The 15,145-nt window shown below is 38.7% G+C and overlaps 1 protein-coding gene across 1 annotated transcript in view; it reads right to left on the bottom strand.

Annotated features, from left to right (window-relative positions):
• LOC105925883 (vitamin D3 receptor A) overlaps positions 1–14,110 on the bottom strand; it is a gene marked incomplete at its 5' end in the record, with an annotated part of 84,302 nt that extends 70,192 nt beyond the window's left edge. The window contains 1 exon segment of the mRNA XM_036129729.1: positions 14,008–14,110.
• Between the last annotated feature and the right edge of the window lie 1,035 nt (positions 14,111–15,145).

The following is a 15,145-nucleotide window of genomic DNA, read 5'->3' as shown; positions in this document are numbered from 1 at the left end:
GTTTAAAACAATCTTTTCTAAGTGTTTTTTTTTTCAGCAAATTCAAGTTTTTGTCATTCTTGCCAGTTCAACCCACTGACCTGCGTTTTACTGAGGACTGCTCCCAATTAAAGTCAGCTATAAATAAAAAAAATAAAAATGGGCCTTGGAAATGTGTGAAATCATTTGTTGCAACATCTTGTTTAACACCACAATATCTTCTGACCTTGAGTTGAGATTTTATGTGAATTAAAAAAATTCTGTTGCTCAGAATTGTAGCTTTGCAGAAGTAGTTCGGGAAGGGTTTTTGCTGTTTTGAGTTCTAAAAAAAAATAAATAAATAAAAAAAATAAAAAATACTTTTGCAGTTTTGGAAGTATTGACAATGTTTCCTCTTCAGCTACAGTTGGGCTCAAAATTATTCATACCCTTGGTAGAGTTAGATATAAAATTATTTTCTTTCATCCAAGAAGTTTGTTTCTTATAGTAAAATGATTCCGGCATCTCTACCTAGGATAAGACGATGTTTACCGGATGTCATTTATGAGGAAAAGAAATAATAGCAAAAAAAAAAATTATTACTTATATTTTAGCAGAATTAGTATATCCAAAGTCAACTACATCCTTTTTGTAAATGAGTTGAATGTCATCACAGATAATTGATGACTTATTCTCATAATCTTCAGATTTGTGATCCTGGAAATAGAGACATTACTTTAAACTGGAATTTGCCTGGGGTATGAACAATTCTGGGTTTGGCTGTGGTTCTAAGTTAAACTCTGCTTTAATTAATCCAACTGCTGTTTGCAATATATTGCTTTTCATATTTTAGGTGCCACCAACTGTTCATAAAATGTCTTGCAAAAGTGTTTACACCCCCAACCCCCCCCCCACTCTCCCTCATTTTCTCAGGTCACAACCAAAAACTTCACTGAATCTTACTGAAATTTTATGTGTCATACCAACACAATGAAGCGCATCAATGTGAAGTGGAAGGAATATGATAGATGGCTTTAAATATTTACATTTATAAATCAATATGTGTGCATTTATATCCAGCCTCTTTTACTCTGATATCCTTAAATACAATCAACAGCCTTTTTAGGGGATAGATTAAACCGGACAAAGGAGGACTATGTTAACAGCAAAGTTTTGAAAATATGTATGTTCTGCGAAGGCTTCAGAGGTTTGTTAGGGAATACTGGAAAACAGCCCGCAAAAGCTTAAAGCAGGGTTCGGTTAGAAAACAGCAGCCCAGGCTCTGAAGATCTCAAAAAGACCTACCCCAAAGAGACTTGCAGCTGTAACAGCAAGGACTGGTGGTAAAGCAAGGTGGGCTGAATACAAATGTGCCTCACTCTTTTCAGATAGGAATCTGAAAAGAGTTCCTTCACAATTGTGCACCACTAAGTGATGGTCTATTACATAAAATCCCAACAGAATACATTAAAGTTTGAGGTTTTAAACGTCTGAGAATGACAAAATTGAAGATGTAAGAATATTTTGTAAAGCACTGTATATATCCCAGTTTTTAAACACAGGCTATCCATCTTAAAAAACAAAACAAAAAAAAACTTTGCGTGATCACTTCTTTGGGCATTGCTACATAATTGCCTTCCAGTTTTACTTAAAGAAACCCTGAAATGGTTTGTTTTTTTTTGTCTTTTACTTTTGATTATCCTGAACGCTTAAACAGTTGCACAAAACATCTAATGTCTGTAGTAAGTGGGTTATCTTGGGCTTAAATAAATCAATAAAAAGTTAGCAAGGAAATGAGTCTGCAGATGCTGCAATAAAGCAGCATCATTCATTGAGCATTTTGACAAGAAGTTTCAACCACTATCTCTTTTTTTCTGCTTTTTTTTTTTATTATGGTTAGAAACTGGCTGTAAGAGTAAGTTAAAGAGTACCTAAAACTCTAATTAACCTTTTTTGCAGATAGACAGTATAAATAGGGCCTTAATGGTGGTGTTTTTTTAAAGCAGGAAGTGTTTGTACACGTGGAAATGTTAAGTTTCGATAAACGTACCATCTACTAGTGCCGTGGCAGGAAAATGATTGTTTTTACCGTTTCTACGATGTTAAAACTCACGTAAACCATATTTGGTCAAAAGTCATCTTAGTGCTATGGGTTGAAACGTGGCTACGTCAAACTGCTAAATTTAAAACAGCACAGTCCAAATGTGCCACGGCCATAATAGATTCAGACTAACGTTGAGCGGTAAAGCTTGAAACGTTTACTTTTATGAGTCAAATAGCAGACAGATCTGTCCTGAAAATCGCATCAGACAAAAAAAAAAACACTGTGTTGGTATCCTCTGGAGTAAATCTCGATATGATGTTCATGACTATATGAAGGGAGATTTTTTCCATTCATTTGCCTAAATCCCTATTGGTTGAAAATGTACCATTTCAACCAATAGGGTGACAATTTTATTACCCACTAGTCAGCATAGAGTTTTAAGCTTTTATGCTTGTTCCTGGATGCGTGTTTACATGACACATTTTTATTCCAATTACTAATGTCTATGTAAACATAGCTGGGGTCTCATTTATTGCCGGGAAAAAGTCAAAGCCACGTCACTCACCCATATTTATTCTTTTGACAAACAAAAATCCACTGACGACCTTCCCAATAGAAAAAAAGGTTGTTTATTTAAAAAAGCCAATTATGCTCCTAAAAACAACAAATGATTATTCTTTTATTTCTCCGTTCCCTAGTGATACACAGAGACTCTGGAACTAAAAAGAGTTACAGATAGATGCACTTGGTTTCGTGTAATCACACAGTCCAAACAAAAATAGCGTGTGGGTTTGGACACCGTAGCGGATGGACAAACCCAAGGCGAGTACAGGGGAAAGAGCCAGGAGGCAATTTTCTGAATAAACCTTTAAATTATCTAATATATTCTGAAAAGTGTTTGCATAAAAATGGGCCAAAAATAAAATAGATTTTATATTTTGACATAAGCTTGCTCGCAGTGAACTAAAGAGTCCTTAACAGGATGCATTAGATGTACAGATATGTATCAATGAGAAACAAAAAAAAAAAAAAAAAACAGTGATTAGGAAATCTATTAGGAAACAGCAGATAGTGACTACGCTTATGAATGCATGCAGCAGAGCACCTCATCACACACAAACCGCATGACTAATTGTTCCACAAACAGGATGACATGGGTGGAGCTTTCTGTGGGGGCCTGTTAGGCTCCAGCCAATCTTTATCAGAGGGCTTGTCTCTTCTTTTCCTGCACTGCAGCAGTATGCAGTAGCAGAAAAAAAATGAAAATAAGGAATGAAGGGTGGGAAAAAAAAAAAGAAAAGGTTGGAGGGAACGGTAAGCGGTTCACACACAGCCCCTTACAGTGGGCCTCCACAGACAGACACAGAAAGAGCAAGCAAGAAGGCAGACAGAAGCCGAGTCTCTGAGAGCGTTTTAAGTACCCCTCTCAAACGGGGCAAGTCTGTACAACAGCCAAAAAATGGAAACACCCTCTCTTTGAAGAATGCTGAAAAATCACAAAACTATATGCATTACCCTCTTTTCGGTGTGTAAGCTTGTTGAAGTGCTAATCCGTTCCCAAATTCAAACCTCATCGCCTCAGTGACAAGAATGAAATCCATACAATCTACAGACACAAATGAGGTGATTCTTGAGCGCAGTAGAAATACAATTTAAAGACATAAGCTGTTTCAGGGAACTACGGGAGCTACAATTAGTAGTTTGTTGCTAGATGTGATACTGGGTAACTTGTTGAGGAAAAACACCAACCAAACCGGCTGAAATCTTTAAGAGTCTAGGCACAGGGACAGTCCAGGATTACGTTAGCATGCATTCATACATCCACTAACAAGCTGGTCATTTGTGAATATTTTTGTGGGTTAATGATGTCGTTTAGAGACTAGTTGCACCAGTCTAGCTGTGGTGCTCGTGTAGTTATTCATCTGTGCCCCAAACAGTAGCATATCAGTGACACATTAGTTTGTGCTCACAAACACACACAAAAATGCTCCGTGTGTGGCCCTACGAGCCAAAACTTGTTACTGCAAGTAAACCGAATATTTGGTATTTTAGCAATTGGAGCTAAGCAGCATCTGAGTCACATAAGCTCCCAATCCGCCCTTGGCTCCATTTATCTGAAGAACCGAATCGAAATTAAAAAAAAGACATTTAAAACTCACCTTGAAACTGGTGTGGAACAAATATAAGCTTTGACCTCCTGATCACATTTGTAGCCAATTCCAGTTCCATATTAGGAGCAAAAATTAACACGAATGAAATCATTTTAATAACGCACCAGGTTGGCGTCCAAATTTAGTGTCTCTTTAGGTATTTTTGAGCTGAACTGAATAGAAATAGCAGCTATAGAGATCTCTAGCGTCTGTTTTCTACTCTGGATCTCGTTGGGCATTTTGTCCCACAGCGTGTTTGTGAAAACAATTGTCTCAACATTTAGGAAGAGAGTTTGGTCCTTACAGCCACCATTACTTTATTAATTTGCTGTCAAATGTTAATATTATACTAGTATCAATATGTTGCATAACTACACAGTCATTATATTCAGGCAAAAATTTGTAATATCAGGAATCCAATTTGAGATCGGATTGAAAAGAATCAACTCTAAATCTTGAGAATGAGAACCGAACTGATTCTTAAAATTGGAATCGACACCCAGCCCTAGTCTCGATATGTCATAGAAAAATCTGTTTCCCTTCACTGAAACTGAACACAGCTAACTTTGAGTCTTCTATCCTCAGCAACAACTTCCACACCGAAGGTTGTTGTTGACGATTGGATTTTTCCGTTTCCAACACACCAATCGCCAATAACGACCAATCAGGCTGATCACCATTTTATTTTGACTAGCTGACTTCTCTGCTAGTGTATCTCATATATCACCTCATACAGAGCACATGACTTTGTGGTCAGTCTAGTCACTTGTACACCGACTTTATCTGCAAAGACAAAACTGATAGTACCGTACACTAAGTACGGTACTATGTTTTATAGTTAAAGCCCCGATTTATCCTATTTAATTTTAAGTCACCCTGGCAAGCAAGTGGCTGCTGAGGAAGAAATAAATCACCGATTGGCCTTTCTGTGACCCTCAGGGACAGCTTTTCCCAGCTTTGCTCGCCTTCCCACTTTTTCCAAGAATGACATAACGTCAGACTTTTGATCTTGCGCTTTGGGATGGGTAAGAGCGTGTCAAAGCTGATGAAAGTATGTAAACTAAGGAGTACTGTCAATTTCAAACGCGTACCATCTGGAAAATGTCTGACTGAGAAGGAGCCCAACGTTTCTGCGTGATGTTACTCCCAAACACTGCAGTATTAGCCTACCTATCAGTTAAAGAAAGGCTTTGGGTAAAGAAAGTGTTTTTCAAGAAACTGTGAGAACTAATGGTGGACACTGCTAAAAGAACTGCCAATAACTCCTGCATCAGAAACTTCAATATGTTCTAAAGATGTTGGGACACATTAACTATTGACTTTCAATAAGATTAAATCTGCTAAAGGTGTCTTTTGTTATTTACTGAATTATCATTTAGGTTTGAATGTTTCCCACAACAAATTATTTAATTAAATTTTATTTATTTCAATTCAATTTTATTTATATAGTGCCAATTCATGAAACATGTCATCTCAAGGCACTTTAGAAAGTCAAATTCAATCATATTATACAGATTGGGTCAGATTATACAGATTGGTCAAAAATTTCCTATATAAGGGAATCAGTTGATTGCACCAAAGTCCCGACAAGCAGCATTCACTCCTGGAGAAGTGTCATTAAACATATGACTGTGCACAAAAATACATGTTTTTTTTTTTCATATTAAAAATTTAAGGCCTTGTTGCATCTTGTGAAAAATGTATAAAAACCAATATGGTTGCAAAAGCTGATTTTTATTAACACTTTCACTGCGAATACAAGTGAAATACTTCTTTGTGTCTCGGTGAGCACTCGGTTATCCAAACAGCCAAACAGCAGATGCAATTTTGTCTGCCGAGAACTTAACGTCTAACCCTGGCACGGTTACGCTGCGCTTCGCCAGACCACAACATTCTGTACAAACCTTGTGATCTATTCCAATGTTTCCCACCACAATTCATTCAGATGTGGAACTCGGAGAGCTTGTTATTCTGTGAGAAGTACACATGTTTCAATTGGTGACCTTAAACGGTGAGGTGAGCCGCTATTGACATTCATCTCATCAAGACCCTTAGGGGATCCAAACAGATCTAATCACATCATCCACAAGACCAAGGTTTCTACTACACTTCTGCTGGAGCTACACAATTACTTCTCATAAGGAAACCATTAGATCCTGTTTGGCACATTGGCATTAAGGAGCGAGATGGAGATTGTGACTTATGGGAAGAGAGGAATAGTGGGAAAAAAATGTATATATCCAAGTCGCACACACCAGACTCTTCTCAGTCTTGTATCCGAGTTGCTCTTCCCAGTAGCGATTCATTGTGGCCAGCTCTTGAAAGCTTAGAAATTTTTGCTACTGCAAACACCTGGTGTCTATTACATCTTTCTCCTGAGGCTAAAAAAATAAATAAAAATAGCACACAGGGAGGGATGTGTTATGTTTGAACGAGGCAGGGAAACTGGTTGCATCGCCAGCACACCGAGAGGAAAATTCAGGAGCAAAGCAGAGCATTTGAGTTGTTTTAGGAACAGGGGAACAATACGGGCAATGACGACAACAATAAGCCGATTCAAAAGCAGATTTTGTCCCGGCTGATTTTCTGTTACAGATCCAAACAACTGCGGTTTATACTTTGCTATTAGATACTGTTGCATATTTCAAATACATTTTATATTCTAATTAAATGGCGTGTGTTTAACATTCATGCTGCTTGTAGTTTAATCAAATCAAGCTTTTTATATAGCATTTATATATATATATATATATATATATATATATATATATATATATATATATATATATATATATATATATATATATATATATATATATATATATATATATATGCTATATAAAAAGCTCTAAAACAATACTAGATTCAAAACAAATTAAACAAAGGACAAACATAAAAATTAAATTGAATATGTTAAAAACAAATTTTAAAAAATAAGTCTCCTAAAAGCTCATTCAGAAATAAACATCAGCATTTTGAACCCAGGTTGGCAGCTGGCTATATGACGTATCTGATGGCTGAAGGCTCTTCTCTCTGTTCTATGTTCTCGGGGGAACCACAAGTAAGACAGCTGTCTGGACAATAAGGTATGATAATGTCTTTAAGATAAGGAGGAGCAAAACATTTGAGAATTTGGTAATCAAGAGTAAGAACTTTAAACTTAATGCTAAATTCAACATAAAGCCAGTGGAGGGAACCCAAAACCTGGGAATTGTGGGCTCTCTTTTTAATCCTCGTCAAAAGTCTAGTGGCAGCTTTTAGGATCCGCTTAAGACTTCTCAGAGAAACCTACGAAAAGAGAGCTACAGTAATCAAACCTAGACGTAACAAACACATGAATAAAGTTTCTTTGCATCATCCTGAGAAAGAATATTTCAGATTTTAGCAATGTTTTGAACTAAAATACAAATCCTGATCAAAATCGACTCCAGCGCAGTTTACAGCGGCACTGGATGTCAGAATAATGCTATCCGGAGAAATTGTTATGCAGCAATATTTTGCCTAAAAATGCTCATGTCCAAAAACCTCCGTTTCATCAGAATGTATTAACAAACTTGTAATCGGTTTGTTAATACAAATACTGTAATCAGGTTAGCTGGTGGTACTCATTTGGTTTAATAGATATAACTGTATATCATCTGCATAACAACAAGAATTTATCTCATGTTGACTAATTATAAAACCCAACGAAAGCACATACAAGTTATATGATATTGGCCCAAGCACTGAACCTTGAGCAATGCCATACGTGACTCTGGTTCCCATAAACAAACTGAATTAGACCAATTAAATAAGACTTCAAAGGAACTATACTTGATTCTCCAACACTTTGAACCATGAGAACAGTTTAGTTTTAACTGTAAGCCCCGCCCTAACTCTTTTTTTTCCCACGAGACACCCTCGACATGCACGGGACAAAACACACCCGAGGCTGATGCACAATACTCCGGACGAAACGAGGCTTCACCGAAGGACTTTCTTCGTTTTCCTTGACAAAAATGGCAAAGTCTTGGCTAAATAATATTTTCTTATGTAAATGGTCAACATTTCCGTGCGTGCCATGCTTTTCTGTTTGCAAACCCTGGTGTGCACGTACTGTAGGAGCTACTGCTTTGCAACGGCTCCACACCTCATTGTGCCATTGGCAGAGAAAGTCGTCTCAGGTCGTCCCTGGTTTGCCATTTATTCCTACTAAAAAAGCCTGGGCTCGCTTGACTGCACAATTAATCAATAGTTACCATCAAATTACATCTTTTAACTCATAATACATTGCGTAAAACTACTTTTCTTAACCAGACAAAAACAAATTCAGATATAGTTCCAGGGGCAGTTCCTCCAATTCCAATAAACACCAAAAGTACAGAAACAAGTCCACCATCAAAAGCCATCAAGAGATCACTGCAAACTCTGACTAGGGCTGCTGCTGTAATATGTTGAGTATACATGTTCTGCAGAATTTTAGAAGTAAACAAGATTGGAAACTGGTCTATAATTAGCTGGATGAAATTTGGGTTTTTAAGTAGTGGTTAGTAGTAGGAAAAGCTTGTGACACATAACTTGTTGGACCAACTGTAGCTTGAAAACAGGCCTTCTTTAATAAGGGCTAAACCATGACTGTCTATCGTTTGTGGGAGGTTTTTTTTCTAACAGACACATTTGTCGTTCTAGGAAACAAGGGGAAAATTTAGGAACATAAAATTTGCAACAACAGGTGGTGGAAAGGCCGCAGCACTGCCCTACTCTCTGCGCCATACAACTGGAGGAACCTCAAGTATCTTAGATCCTTTTTCTGGCATCTCATTAGATGAGCTTTTAAACTATAGGAGAGGTATAAAATGTTTTAGTGGTTTTGAAGCTATAACTTTTTAAAACCTTGCTATGCCTTGATATCAGTACCCAGAAAGCGTGGGTAGAGCATGAGATCCATGTTCAGAGGCCTCAGTCCTCGATGAGGCCGTCACGGCCTGTAAACCTTTGCTGCATGTCTTTCTCCTCTCTCCTTGCTCTCAACCACATTTCCTGTCAGTTTGCTGTCAAATAATAGCCAATAGTGCCAAAAGAAATGTAAAAATGAAATTGCTGTAAATTTCAATGATTTTCTCTGGTATTTCGATCAAGGAGGAAAAGCGGTTCAGATTTTTCAGCTTCGCTGATATTCCATATGTCAAACACATATTTATTAAACATTCGTGTTAGCTTTGACTCAAATAATGAAGCAGTCTGATTTTTTTTAAAACAGAAAAGAAACACCTCATGACATCAAGCAGCAGCAAAACAATTATTGAATACCGACAACAGTTAGAACTCCTCCACCTTAACTTATTGTAAACTGGCAAGTATATTTAAATTTTTCTCCTTGACATTTAGAGGAAAAATGTCTTTCAATATGATTTCTGTCTCTCAAATCTCAGGGGGGACACCAACCAGCAGACTCCACTACGCGAGGCACAGACCACAGCAACAGGAGGCCCAGGTTATGGTGGACTTGGCTTGCGCTGCCCTGAACATGCCAAAGCTTGGCGGGAAGCAAGACTTCAGGGAGTGGCCAAGGTGCAATGCAGAGCAGTGAAGGGGTCCTCTGGAAATATAACCCAACACAAAATGAAGCAACCATTCCAAACCTTAGCACAGTGAAATGATTTTATTAGCTTTTATTTGCTGTCTGTGTATAGCACAGCTACAGTCACGCTCCACGTGGTCATCGTTTATTAAATGGAAACAAAGTTATAATGGAAAAGCTGTGCCCAAAGAACTAAGGGGATCCCATGATTCAACAGCATAAAAGCTAGCTTTAGCCACAAAGTTAGGGTTGAGCGATGCCGACTTAAAATTTATTACAATATTTTGGGCCGTTGACAGCAGTAATAGAAAAGTTACAATAAAAATATTTCACATTTTGCTACAGTATTTTTAGCATTTTCACCATATACACTCAGAGACTCAAAGATGTCAGAACTGCATGATCAAAGAAATATAAAAGAACCAAAAAATGAAAAAACGGGTTACTTCAGAATTTGGAAAAATTTCCAAAATTAAAGTGTTGTTATCACAATAAATAATAAAACTAATTACAATCTATTTTTCACTGTAATGATAAGCACCACAATAAATGGCCATTTTCTGTATTATACTTCACCAGTCTCTCACATTGTCAAGAAATGTTGGTCACCGTCTCTTGATTTAATTAATTCTATTTAATTAAAGGAAGTTTGTTATTGCAAAGCTCTTTTAAGGCGCCTCCGCAGCTTTTCATTCAGGCTGATGTCTGAACAACAACAGTTGTGACTGCAACTACTCTTTTCTCTTCCTGTATACGTCAGAAAGTGTATGTGCAGAAATGATAAAAGATGGCACGAGTCAGTGCAACTGAAGTTTGCTCCAAACGGCACGAACCACTGGAACAATCTAATGCACGACAACAAAAGTGTGCACAGCCCTGTAGGCATTGACGCAAGTGTGTGAACGTGCTTGAATCCACACGTGCATTCAGTGCTGCCGACAGTTTACATACATTTAAAAAAAACACAAGCGTACTACACCTTGAAGACCCTCTAAATCTGCTATCATTTTATAATCTACCTAAAAATCAAGACCGAAAACCCCTAAAGCACTGTCTCCATCTCTACATCTATAAATGATAAGGGTCAAAGCAAAAAGGGACTGACTTTATCCAATAGTTACGACCTTCCGACTGCCAGATTTCCCACATATTTAACATTTAGTCGGTCCAAACACAGCTTTACAACACCATGAGATGTGATAAGGTGTACAGACAAAGCTTCAAAAACCTAGAGCTTTAGAGGTAAATGGCCAGTGAATGATCCATGCTGGTGGCGTGTTTACTCACAATAAAGTACAGCAGCAGTCTAGAATGGTCACAATGAGCAAGAACATGGGGAAAATCAAGCAAACGTAACAATTTAGCAAGAAAACCAAAATTTGGACCAACAACACTGCAGTATCTTAAAATCATAGCGCACCATCTTTGTACGGCCGCTGGCATTAAAAAGGTAGGAGCACGTTCAACTTCAGCAAATCACCAAAAGAGAACAGCAACAGCCGGTTAACGGCACAAAGGCTCATAATGTTCTGCACGTGTAGACCCAAAATAGGGTTACATGATATCAAAGACATAAAATTGTGCCTTTATTTATGAGTATTCCATTGTTATTGCTTTGATTTACCCACATTTTCCCTCCAATCTACTTCCTGTACAATTATCATGCCGTCCCAACCGCGCTCCTTGAGTTTTAACAGCTTTGACACAAAGATCGTTATCAGATGTGGGAATAAAAGGCAGTGAAAGTCCATTCAGCTGGCCGAATGTGGTGCTGGAAAACCTACCAAGTAATGTCTCCAAGCAGTCCTTTCTCATTACAATATTGCAAAAACTGATAGTGAGCGTGACTGTGATTCAATATACTATGCAGCTTGAGTCCTGAATATATAAAAAAGTCTGGGTGAACACTTATTTGTATGAAACTCTGCTGTTCCACAGAAAAACAAAACTGCCTTTTACAAACAACCGCATGACTATGGAGTTATAGGACTTTCACATCTATTAGAGCTGCACTCTGTACTAAATCATGGTGGTCATTGCACCATCAATGTCACAGCTGCAAAAATCAGTAAGCTCCAGGACAACTGTGAGGATGTTAGCACATGATGGGAGGCTGAAGAGAAAGACATCAGTGAGGAACAGGAGGGATGATTATAATCAATAGATTTAGTAACATTAACACATCAATGTCATGTTTTCCCAACATAAAGTCTGACTTAATCTGCGACCCGGAACGTGTGAGAAAACGACAAATACACGTCTGGTGGCTACATGCTCCCTGTAAGGGTTGGGAAATAGCGTGCCAAGCAGCAAACACAAAAACAGCTCAACGTTTTCTCTCAGGACGCCGTAGACGGCTAACATTAGAAGTGCTACTGGATTTGTCAGCAGCTGTGAAAGTTTCTAAGCCATTTATCAGCCCAACTCCTTCTATTGAGTGCATTCAGCCCAAAACGGCGCTTTAACACTGGCAGGGACAGAACGGCACCTCGAACGCAGAACGCATCCGTGGGCTTTCTCTCTGGTTGCACTTAGAGCACGGCTAGAAATGCATGACGCAACTATTAGCAAGTCAGCAGCTGGTAAACACTTAGAAATGATGTCATCACTATGCTGCCACATAAGTAATCTGTGTTATTACAACGTTACTCAATTCTTTCATGTTATTCTTTATTATTTATTTTTTTAGACTGAAGATTTAGGAATGTTTAGGTCAAAATTTAACAATCTTAATTATATGAACCACTTTCTTTCAAGTCTTTTAGTACTGGTATATTCAGGTGTTTGGGTTAGTCAACCGCACCACTTAAATCTTGCCAATTCAAATTTTATTTCAAAACTTCCAAGTCAGCTAAAGTACAGCATGGATCCACATTTACCTGCTCCTCGTCTTAAGTAGGAGATAAATATACACATAAAAGCAAATCTTTAAACTACAGTCGGTTGCAGATTGGATGGTGTGGACACAAATAGCAAAAGAAACGGCCTCCGATAGAGATAGGAATTATGGGAAGGTTCCTTCCTTGTGAAAATACCCAGCTGAGTTTATTCACTAATCGGCTAAGCACCTCGAGCAACCAGTGAAGCCAAATTACACTTTCAGTCAGATTAAAATAATTACCCATTCTTTTTTAGAGACTTGTTCTAATGCATCGAATGTGAAGCACTAGAACACCGTTTTAAACGAACAGAGAGACAAACTGTTAATCAGCAGCACTGTTGTTTTTATATCCCATGAACCTTTCCAGATTTTGTCACGTCACAACCACAAAAAAAAATCAATGTGTAGTGAAAAGAAAATGAAAAATGTCATGTTTTGTTCTTTTCTTTTAAAGAAAGAGAACATTTTAAGTGAAAAAATTAATGGACATTCACCAAAGGGCTTGAGACTTTTTGTAAAAAACAAAACAAAAAAAAACACCGGTTTGCACTGGCCTTTAACTCAACTGAGCAGATTATTTTATTATTTTTAGTATTTTAACTTTTAGTATTAAATAATAAATTAAATTATAAATGAAAGCACCACATTTTTCAGACTTCCGGTTGTCAGATAACGTTAACAACAAAGCCCCATTTTCCTTCGTGTTGCCCTATCACACACATCCCCAATAAAAACACATTAGAAGTTAATGGTTGTGACGCAGGACAAAATCTTGAAAAAAGTTCAAGAGGCATAAATACTTATGTAATGCACTGTAATTCCATAGTAACTAAGGAGGTCCGTCTGCTTCCACGCTACTGTCTTCTCGCGCTTTACTGCAGTCTGCCTCATATCAAAGCATGAAAACCTCCAGGAAGAAGAAAGGCTGAATTTATAGAACACCATCTTAAATCCATAGAACCATATTTCATCCATCTGTAAAAACATGTTGGCCCAAAGAAATCTGATAATTCTTTTTCTTTTTTTTCCCCCCCTTTCTTCTTTTTTTTTTTTTTTTTTTTTTAATCCAACTGCGTATTTGGATTTAAGGGGGATTTGCACACCGGCCCCTGCTGCGGGCAAGCAGACATACACATGTGGAATGTGGAGAGATGCATCTGCCTACAACAACAATACCACAAACACACACACACACACACACAGAAAGAGAAAGAGAGAGAGAGAGAACAACAAGGGGACAAGGCACGCTTTGGGGCCTGAAATGCTAGATGGATCTGTGATGTAGAATGCCATGAGGTCTCAATGTAAACACAAAACGTGCTGCCAAGAAGGCAGCCAGCTCAACACGCAGCATGATGGGGAGAGTCGCTGGTGCGTTCAAGTGTCACAACAGAGAGAGGGAATTCTTTCTTACCTGATGTGGCATATCAACCTTGACTTTGTGGAGTTGCAAAGGGGGGCCCAGATTTTGAAGCCAGGTCGCCAAATTTCCCAAAACAAACTGCGCTGAAGGCAAGCTTTTTTTTTCTTTTCGTCCCAATTTTGCTCACGCTTGGAAGAAGAAGAAGAAGAAGAAGAAGAAAAACACGTTTCTCTCCGTTTCAGTCAAGTCTGCCAAAAGAAAGGAGAGGAAAGGAGATTTAGGAAGGGCTATCTTGTGGTCAGAGAACGTGGGGGGATGGGGATGCTGACGTCCCGTTATTCCTTGCATGGGCACACCATACCTGTGGGCCAAACGCGACTCTGTAAATCTGACCACCCACTGGTTGCTTTGTTTGACCATTAGCCGCAAATCACAACAACAACAAAAAAAAAAACACTCTGGAAATGAGGCGTTGGACCTTTCGCGAGTTGTCAAGGGTCATGTGGGACACACACTCACCCATACAACACTTTCATTCAACCAAAACTTCCAAGTTGTTGCTATAATTGCCCGCTGCTGCATACCTCTCGCCCACTGCGCATTTTTTTTTTTTTTTTTTTTGGGTTAAAAAAAAAAAAATATGAAGAGAGTGAAACCATAACAGCGGTGTCACACAAACACACGAGTGGGAGAAAAGCCTGTTTCGCTGCAGGCTTCACGGACGTGTCCATTTGGGATACGAATTAAGTCCGGCTGCAAGAAGAATTGTCCATGTGCCAGGACGCACGGCCATGTTTATTTGCTACATTTTTAAAAGGAGTTTTACCCTTCCCCTCACTGCGTACCCATAAAGACAGAAACAAAAACGGAGCAGTAACGGGGGCACGGAAATAAGCTAGCAGCTAAAAGAAAGACGAGGGGGGGGGGGGGGGCAGACTTCAGCTATCAGCGGCGGTATTTGAAAGCGTAACCGAAATTATCCAAAGCTGTGTGGAAATGTTATGTTACAGATGCGGAGCGGCGGCGGGGCGCTTCTCCCTCTCGCGCTGACAAACGGTCCGGGCTGACCCGCTCGTGACATCTTTAGATCACGAATATGGCACGCGGCCGGAGAGCAATAACAACAGCTAACATTAACGGCGGCTGCACACTTTGCTGGCCTCACCAGCAGCCTCTGCGCTTCTAGGCA

Source organism: Fundulus heteroclitus, unplaced genomic scaffold, assembly GCF_011125445.2.
Source record: "Fundulus heteroclitus isolate FHET01 unplaced genomic scaffold, MU-UCD_Fhet_4.1 scaffold_208, whole genome shotgun sequence".
NCBI lineage: Eukaryota > Metazoa > Chordata > Actinopteri > Cyprinodontiformes > Fundulidae > Fundulus > Fundulus heteroclitus.
The sequence above is the reverse complement of the archived record's forward strand: the minus strand, read 5'-3'. Positions and strand labels throughout refer to the sequence as shown.